At 32.2% G+C, this 9,675-nt stretch overlaps 1 long non-coding RNA gene across 1 annotated transcript; it reads left to right on the top strand.

Annotated features, from left to right (window-relative positions):
* Positions 1–653: 653 nt before the first annotated feature.
* LOC132745405 (uncharacterized) lies at positions 654–9,667 on the top strand. The gene is made up of 4 exons (XR_009627833.1): positions 654–722; positions 2,050–2,114; positions 2,745–2,863; positions 6,064–9,667. It is a non-coding gene; the product is annotated as an uncharacterized LOC132745405 (long non-coding RNA).
* Positions 9,668–9,675: the final 8 nt, after the last annotated feature.

The raw sequence follows: 9,675 nt of genomic DNA, 5'->3' as shown, positions 1-9,675 counted from the left end.
TTCCAACTTTCAAATTAATATCTCAAACAGTTCAGTCAAAAAGTGGACTGGTACTAAAAACTTAACCAAGATTCTAAGTCGATAAAAGGCCTTAATTTTTAAAACAAATCCTTGACAGAGTTACCTTCTCTTGCGTACAGATGGGGGTAATGATGTGAAATAGCATTAAAAGTTTCAAAGCAATATCTCAAAGGGTTAAGGCAATAAGTGGATTTTACCCATATTCAATGTATTTTCTAAGTCAAAAAGGGGCATAATTCTGTCAAAAACCTTGACAGAGTTATGTCCTCTTGTCTGTTGATGAAGGTCGTGATGGTAAACAAGTATGGTCAGTTTCAAAGCAATACCTCCAATGGTTTTGAAATAAAGTGAGGTGGTACAAAAAACTTAACCAAGCTCAATACACTTTCTAAGTCAAAAAAGGGCCATAATTCTGTCAAAAACCTTGACAGAGTTATGTACTCTTGTCTGTAGATGGAGGTTATGATGGTGAACAAGTATGGTAAGTTTCAAAGCCATACTTGTAATACTTCTGAAATAAAGTGGGGTGGTACGAAAAACTTAACCAAGGTGTGACGCCAACGCCAACGCCGACGCCGACGCCGACGCCGGGGCGAGTAGGATAGCTCCCCTTTTCATAGAAAAGTCGAGCTAAAAATCAAACCAAATGTTGACAATTTAGATTTCGAGAGATTGAGACACGACACAGATCAAGTGGCAAGGTAAATCTAAACATTGAAATTTTTTTTCACTTTTGCATGAATTAATGTAAAATGGGTTCCAGATATGGTTTTCAGAGCAATTGGACATGTATTTAAAAGTTTAGTAAAAATACATCGTCTTTAACTAAATATCTAAATGATTTCTGTGCTAAAACCGTATTCAGTTGATAAAGATATTTATGCTGTTTTTCAATTTTAGTAAGTTAATCGTGAAATTTTACAAAGCATTTTTATGATAAACTGATCACAATAACACTAATGCAATTATAAATAATTAACTGAAATTATTTAGGAAATAGATATCAATTCTGAGTGCAATGTTGTAGAATAATATGCAATAAGAGTGTTCAAATGCGTAGTAATGATTAATTACAAAGCATTTGAACGAAAAAAAATATGCATTATTATAAAATATTGCACAAAGAATAAATATCTATTTCAATTTTAACACGTCAAGTTGGACTTTATGTTTGGTGGTTAAATTTGCTTTCTCCTCAGTTTCCAATAAAACAATGATTAAGGCATATGTGAGGATTACATTTTTCAGCTGTTCATATATATTGTGTAATAGTCTGATAGAAGAATTAAGGCCTAAAAAAAAAAAGTGATGTGTTTATGGTGTAGAGGCGAAAAAAAGTAGGGTCGGTCGGTAGGTCGGACTTTTTTTTTTTTTCAGTCAATCAACGATTGTAGATATGTCCAGATACGGATTATATGGACTTTAAATTATATTCTATAGCATATAAAAGTACTTAAAAATGTTAAACTACCAAACCTAGTCTTCAATCTTCTATTTTGAAATAAATTTTACCAATGGCATGACTCGACTTTCGTTTTCATTTTTTTTAATATCTTACCGAACAACTGGCATCAATTTTAATATTATCACTCTTAACATGACCATGCACGTCCGAAAAATGTTTTGAGCTGTTTTGCTGTGGTCAATTAATTTGATTTCCTGTTTTGCCAAACTATGATCGTATTTTTAAAGAAAATCGCCAGCAGTGACACTTCGGCTGCTTGTTGTGCCGCCATAATAGCCGGTGCGCGTTAATGCGTAATTGGAACACGAATCGTCTGTGCCTCACATCGTTGTCGACTGGCAATACTAAAACCAGTCTTCGGTACGGGCGCCATTTTTTTTTTGTACATCGATAAAAATCTTTGGGTCGGCGCTAAAAAATAGGGTCGGTCGAGCCACCGGAAACACAACATTTTTTTTTTTAGGCCTAAGTATAATGTAAAGCTTTTTCATTTTCAAATTTAATATTCCATACTGTAATATAAATACTTATTTAATTTCTTTTTATTTATTACAAAAAAAAAGGTTTTACAACAAAGAAAAAATTGCATCCTGGTGGGACAGCTTTTTATCAGAATTAGAAGAGGAAGGTAATAATTCAATTTAACATCATTACAGTTGCTTACGCAATAGTGGATTTAAGGGTACAGCGGATTGCTTGTCAGTTAAATTGGTCATTCTTATTAATAGTTTTTTTTTTAATTTTAAAGAATTACACTAAATGAAATAGGGGGCATTTTCTCCATATTTATATAATGTATTTTTCAAGGAATAAAGAAAAAAAATATATAAAGCTAAACGGCAAGTAAAAAACGATATTGCTAATCAGCAGTTAAATCAATAAACTTGTTTACTTGTTTTAGTGCACGATTCATTTCTAGCAAACCTTTGCATATGAAATATATAGTCTTTTATAATTAAAGTAATGCAGTCTGATCAGGATCCATGCTGTTCGCTTACCAACCCTTTTACCACTTGAGAAACTGATAGCGAACAGCATGGATCCTCATCAGACTGTGCGGATGCGCAGGCTGGTCTGGATCCATTTTGGGTGCAAACCAATCATGTTGTTTTTGTCGTGACACAGCTCAATTATGTGTAGATTCAATACTAAATTTATTGAACTCTGAATAAAATAATTTCTTCACCAGAGGCTTGGAGAATATGATTTTATTCAACTTGTTCATTAAATTTAGTATTCTCTATTTATTTTCAAACAGATGATGATGAATTACCGCCACTGTCATTAATTCAAAACCTTAGGGAAAAGAAGTGCGATGCAATAGTGCAGGAAGAGCCTGTTGAGCACCTTACTCCAGAAGATGAGCCCATTCCACAAGTAAGTACCAATTTTAGTGTTAATAATTTATTACATATACTGGCATGCGAGCAGTTCCCGTACAAAAATCACAGTTACTTAAACATTATTTTTTATTACGCTCACTCACCACAATTTGAATGTTACACATCAATATTCAGCTCGTCACACAAATCATGGAAATTCCATGATGTTCTAAACATAGAATAACCCTTACTTATGAGGCCTCATATGGGGTACGGAAATTATCCATTATTTTGTATGAAGAGAAGTAGTTCGCGTACATAAAATCTAACCAATTATAATTATACAATTTTATTATATCGGACCTATTTTTCATTTACAATTGTTGAACAGACCATTATCTAAGAGATGTAATTCAGGAAATAGAGCGTAGACTAAACGCGGGTATCAATTACCCGGTACCGTTACCCCAACGCATTCACATGCAATAGCATGCTTGTATGCATGATATTTAACGCATCAAAGCCATAAAATTATTATATATTGTAATATTGGTCAACATTCTGATAATTAAACAAGTTTACATCACATTGCCTACTTATTTGTAAACAGGTGGTATTAGTGGAAAACCCTTTAACAAGCCTCGCGTGTAAGTATTTTTGCGCATGGCCATGCGCGCAAGGACGAAATCCCCCAGAGAAAACAAGGTCACGTTTTGACGACGCACAGGTGAAAGTGATTTAAAATGAGACTTTATATACATACTGCCGAACTGACACTTAGATTTTGTCTCGTTTATGTATCTGTTTGATTTGAAATGAATTTTTGAAGAATGCAAGTAAAAATCAAGCGTTTAAAGGAAAAATACGGGTACTGCTTCTGTACGGGAACTGCTCGCATGCCAGTAGCCCAATTATTAAAGGTATTCAGCTCTCTAGGTTTGAAATTATGAAATATGTATAGAAACTGTTGAAAAAGTGTCCAGTTAATGGTTCCCGACCAGTAGTACACGCATTCACAAAGCTAGCCCAAAACCTTGAGATTGCTATAACATTTATTCCAATCGTATATTTTTAAAATTCAAAATAAATATTTTTCAAATGCTCGATTGCCTCAAAATTTTCAAAAAATTATCTAACTTGCTGAAACACCAGACATATGAAAAAATTTTGCCGGTCAGTAAACAAACATTTTATATCTCCTGTGCCGTGAAATATTTAATTGTCAAATAGAATCTACACTTAACAAATCTTATAAGTGTGCATGCATAAATGGTCTGATATGTGTGTCATTTTTGGTATGATCATCCTGAAATTTTCAATTTATACAGTTGAGAGATATGATATGATATTACATTTATTAAATTTCATCAGAAACACATATTTAATGAACATGCCCAATAAATGTGATAATGCGTTATAAGCCAATGTCGCAAAAAATGACCATTAAAAATTATTCAAATGTCGTATGGCCATCTGGACTGTTAATTTCAACATTCATTAATTTCAAGCAGCGTTGTCGCATGGATTTGACCCAATCTTTTTTTTGGTAATATATAGTTAGATTTATTCACTTTTGGACACTTTTCGCATATTCGTAGGCGATAGTTTGTGGCACAGTACCAAAACTTCTTAAGATGCCGTTCATTTAACCCCATAAAGCTTCTTTGACATTTCCGTGTAGCTTCTATCACATTTAAGTCCAGAGATATTGGTGATATTTCATAAAGTTAATGTTGTTAATAAATGTTCAGAAAGATAGTTGGCGCCCAGGACGTGTGTTTGTTAGATATCCTGAAGAAACTGCATCATATGTTGTTCTTTAGATATTACTAAAGCTCATCATATTCGTTATGATCAGCGCTGAGATCACTATTTATAAACGATTAATGAACCCATTGTTAGTGCAAACAGTCTTGCTGAATTTCCCTGTGGATTGCAACAGACCTTGCCTAGTAACGAGCCAAGATTTCTTAAGACTTACATCTACCACAAAATTAAATGTACAACGATAAATGAAACAGCGATGTTGTTATATAAGTCAACGTCGGTATATGTTGATTAAGAAAAAAAGATCACAGATATCATAATTTTGCCACATTTAGTTTTTACGCGCAATCACTTTTATTTGACATGCTTGTTAAATTTGTGTTTGTTATGACATTAAATAAATAGAATATCATACCATGTCTCTCATCTGTATTTATTGAAAATTTCAGCATGATAGTGTCAACATTGACTCGCATTATTAGATATTTATACATGCACACTTATAAGATTTGTTAAGTGTATATAAAAACACTTACCAATCTTTGATGTAAATTTCAATCATCATTTGCCTTGTATGGAAATTTTTTTTTTTTAACTTTTTTTTTTCTGGAGATCGCCATGTGATTCCAATGGTATTAAATTTCTAAATGATACTAAACCAGCTCGCAGCTCGGTCGATAAAAAAAGAGCGGGGAAAACTTACATTGACCAATAGATGCTCAGTAAACAAAAGTCATGTGATCGAAATTATGCTACAAAAAGTGTCAATCAAATTTGCACACGGCACAAACTTATTTATGACGTCATGCTATACGACTCTTAGCCTTGAACCGTATTTTTGCATTTCGGGTTAGTCTATTCAGAGATTTTAGGAGGTTCAGGGTTAAAAAAATCGTGAATTTGAATTGCGGTTATAAATATAGTAAGTGTAAAGATTGACAAACAGTATAGAAATTGTTAAAACGCCAACAAAAGTATAGATCTAACATACAGTTCTAAAATAAATAAAGACATTGTCAATAACAATTGAATGAAATAAATCATTGTTATTTAATCTCTAAGATAGAGTTTAATACATGTAATACATTAATATTGATTAATTAATATCAATAATTATGCACCGTAATGAACGAATTGAATTATAACTTTTGATGACATCCCATCCACAGCATTTTCTCCGAAGAAGTATTGTTACAGAAGAACAGACACACATATGGTTATGAAAAATGATAAAACGCGATATAAAACCCAAAATGTAATGCGAATGCCCATCCATTAAAAACAGACATTACAGTACAATACAGTAGTGTTTATGTCCTCGTTTCAATTATTCATGAACTTTGGTTAAATGCAGAATTATGTTGCTTTTTTATTTAAATGTTGTTAATGATTATTGTGATGTGATGAAAAATTGTTTTCACATTTGGCAACAATAAATATGTCACTTTATTTAAAAATAAACTGCACTATTTTTATTAAAATTTACAGGTTGTAATTGGAAAAAAGACTCATATTATTGATGAGGAAATCAAAGAAGGCGACCTGGTTTTGACTGACACACCTCTGTCACCTGAGGACTGGCCTCAAGTAGCCCGTGTTGTTGAAATTCTGCCGGAGAACAGGTTGAAGTTGCAACCCTACTGGGGAAAAAAGACAACAACCTGGACTCCGGCATACAGGAAAAACAAGGGCCCAATTTATATCACAGTGAATAAGAATGTCATATGGCATCATGGGTTCAATTTGACCCAAAGTGGCTATCTGCCTAAAAATATAAAAGAACTCGTAGGAAAGTACGAGGAGGACAACTTATAAACATCGTGCTAGTATTATAAGGTCCTATCTCCATTTTCATGAAAATTGTGTATGATATACCACTGGATTCAGAATTAAAAGATCTATCTCCAGGTGGTTTCCATTTATGTATGAGGTTACCCTGCTTGATATAATAGCATGTATATCATTTTCCACTGTCGAAATTAATAGTGGAATTAATTATTATGTTGCCCTATCATGTCCATCAGCCAATCAGTTATTGTGTGCGAGGTCATGTGACAGATTTTGCTTTGTCAAAAAGCATTGACACCATTGCTTAAAGTGGCTGCCATAAGTAAGTTAGTTTTTTAGTATCATATTTGATAAATTACTTGGAAATATTGCCAGTAAGTCAAAGAAAAACCTTTAATTCTTTTAAAAGAGATAATGCCATTATATATAGTTACCGCCTTTAAAATATAAATGGTTATAAACACTACTCCTGGAGATAGGGCATTGTAATTCTAAAGAGAAAATTTTTTATTTTGTTTTAATATTTTCAAAAACATGGCAATAAATAGAAGGTAGTGTTGTTTAAGGCTAATGTACTTATTCTGAAACATTTTTAATCATCTATTTGAGCTATCAAAAAAAATATTAATAAAGTATCGTGAAAAAAGTCGTTATAAATTTTATAAAATATAACTTTTGAACAATGGATATATTCGGATGTTTGAATTTCGGAGATAGTTGTTCTTTCTTGTTTTAATATACTGTCGTCTATATAACCAACTGTTGTTGTAGTTTAAGATACTTTAATTGTTTCAGAGTTCATTGAATGTAGATGTCAGAGCATATACTAGTGTTTATTTTGTGATTTCTTCCATTAGAATGTTTACTTGACAGTGTTTAACCAACATGTAAAAGAATCCACAACTGCGTATTAAATGTTTCTGCCTTTTATGAGAAATTTTGAATTTTCTTCTCCATTTAGCCTAAACGATAGATGCATCCACAATATTTTCCAAAATGCTCGTGGGCTTCAACTATTTTTATTCCATGAATATTAATCTTTCCAACATTTAAACTTTACCAATGATTTAAGTTCGCTCAGTCACTGTATATCAACATATTGGTTAGATATTTCAGACAGTCCAATTTAATAATTGTCACATCTAGAATAAAACTTAATGTCTCACATTGCAGAAAGTTAAACGACTTCGATTTTCCTGCTATTAGATTTTATCATCAAATACTGTCAATTACCAGTAGATCTATATCTTTTGTCTCATGCAAAATCAGGTGAACAATCAAGTTCCTTTAAAACTTTGTTTTATGGCAGAAAATGAGGATCACATATAGTTTAAAGAACTTATTGAAAATGCTTACATTGACTGTTCCTTTCATAGTTTTCAAAATGAGTAAAGTTTATTTCAGCTGAATGAAGTTTTTGCAAATCCTCCAATCTATTATTATGTTTTTGTAGTATGTGCTGCCTTTTAAATTGTGACAGGAGTTGTTGCATTTTTATTGTACATTTTGTTAATCTATAGAGGTAATTTTTTTAAACATTTTGGTCTTTTTAACAGAGAGAGATAAAATCAAGAACTTATTCAAGACAAAGTGACAGATATATAAACATGTTAAACTTTCCATTTTATCAGAGAGTTGATTTTGTATTCGGTTTTTGTCTGAAACTAAGTGAATTAAGTGTTTTTGTTCGTTAACATTGCAGAATTTGTTTAGGCTGGAAAAACTATTGCATAATAGATTATAGTTATTTTATATATGTTAAATAATAAAGTGATTGTGTTGAAATCTTTGGTTTCAGTTTTGTAAAAAATTCACATTGCATGTAAAGTACAAGTAGTTTATTGCGATATATGTATAATAAACAGAAATGTTCAAGGGGAGTAATTAAATTTAGTTATATAGAGGATATTGAATGAGTGTAAGTTCAATACTGAATTTATTGCACGAGTTGAATAAAATTATATTATGCGAGTCTCTGCGAGTGCAATAAATTCAGTAATGAACTTACGCGAATTTAATTTTCTATTTATCGCATACCCAATATACAGACCATTTAAAGTGAAATAAGAGTCATTTTTCATTGACGCGCCTATATTCTTGCATCTCAGACAGCATTATCTACCGTTTACACCGGTGCTAGAAAACTCTGTCTTACACCCCTATGTAAGACAAGTCGCGTGCTTTAAATGACGTCATTGACGCGCGCCTTTTATGAATGAATCGCTTTCTTAAGATGACGTCATTTTTCAGTTATGAATGAAATTGTATGTTCATACGCTACTATAAGAAAAAAGTGCGTAATGAGAATATCAGTTTTCATAATTTCTTTTCCGAAAATAATTGACATGTAATATGCAAGAAAAAGAATCAAACACCGGCTGCCGGTACAGACGGGAATATCTAGCTCTCGGGTAACTGTTTAGCGGAAACTCGGCAGAGCCTCGTTACCGCTGTAAACAGTTACCCTCGAGCTAGATATTCCGGTCTGTACTGGCAGCCGGTGTAAGATTCTTATAGTATAACGCTAACATTTAGCGCGTCTTTACATTATGTTTGTATAACGCTAATGACGTCACGTCAAAATATATGCACGGCCGTGCAATACCATTTTTACGGAGTCGCAAAATCGGCACGGGTGTGTGATAAAAAGATTTTTGACATGTTATATGGCCCTGTATAAACGGCTATTTTTAAATATAACCAGAATCGCTTTACCCTATCAAAAGTATTTTAACGAATTTATATTACAGCAGTTATAAAGATTTTTGACAAATTATATGGCCATATATAGAGGATATTCAAGTTTTTTCTATAAATACATGATTTATTTTCATCGAGTGGTATGAAAATAAATATTTCATGAGTGGCGGTAGCCACGAGTGAAATATGGTAATTTTCATGCCACAAGATGAAAATACATCATGTATTTGTGGAAAAAACTTGAATTTTCTGTTTATTATATACATTTTTCTCATTTTTGACATTAAAATTTGAAAGACTTTCCCTTAGAGTTAGTGTACTGGCAGAATTTAAAAGAAAGTAGTCCGGCAAGACACCAGTGAAAATACGGAAAATATGTTTCACTGCAGTGAAAAATAAATTTTTTCAGTGATAATACGGAAACTGAAAATACACATTTTATTTCGTCAATATTTCTCAATATTTCATTTAAAAGTATATAATAAATATCTATACGGTCCTTTGGTAATAGAGCCGGAGCCGCTAGGCCATATAACTGGTCTGCAATATTTATAACAAATTTATAATATATATAAAAAATATATGGATAATGAATTTCTGGTCAAATATTAT

Source organism: Ruditapes philippinarum, unplaced genomic scaffold (assembly GCF_026571515.1).
Source record: "Ruditapes philippinarum isolate M1 unplaced genomic scaffold, ASM2657151v2 ctg12834_1_1_1_1, whole genome shotgun sequence".
NCBI lineage: Eukaryota > Metazoa > Mollusca > Bivalvia > Venerida > Veneridae > Ruditapes > Ruditapes philippinarum.
Note: the sequence above shows the minus strand (reverse complement) of the source record. Positions and strands in the feature narration are given on the sequence as shown.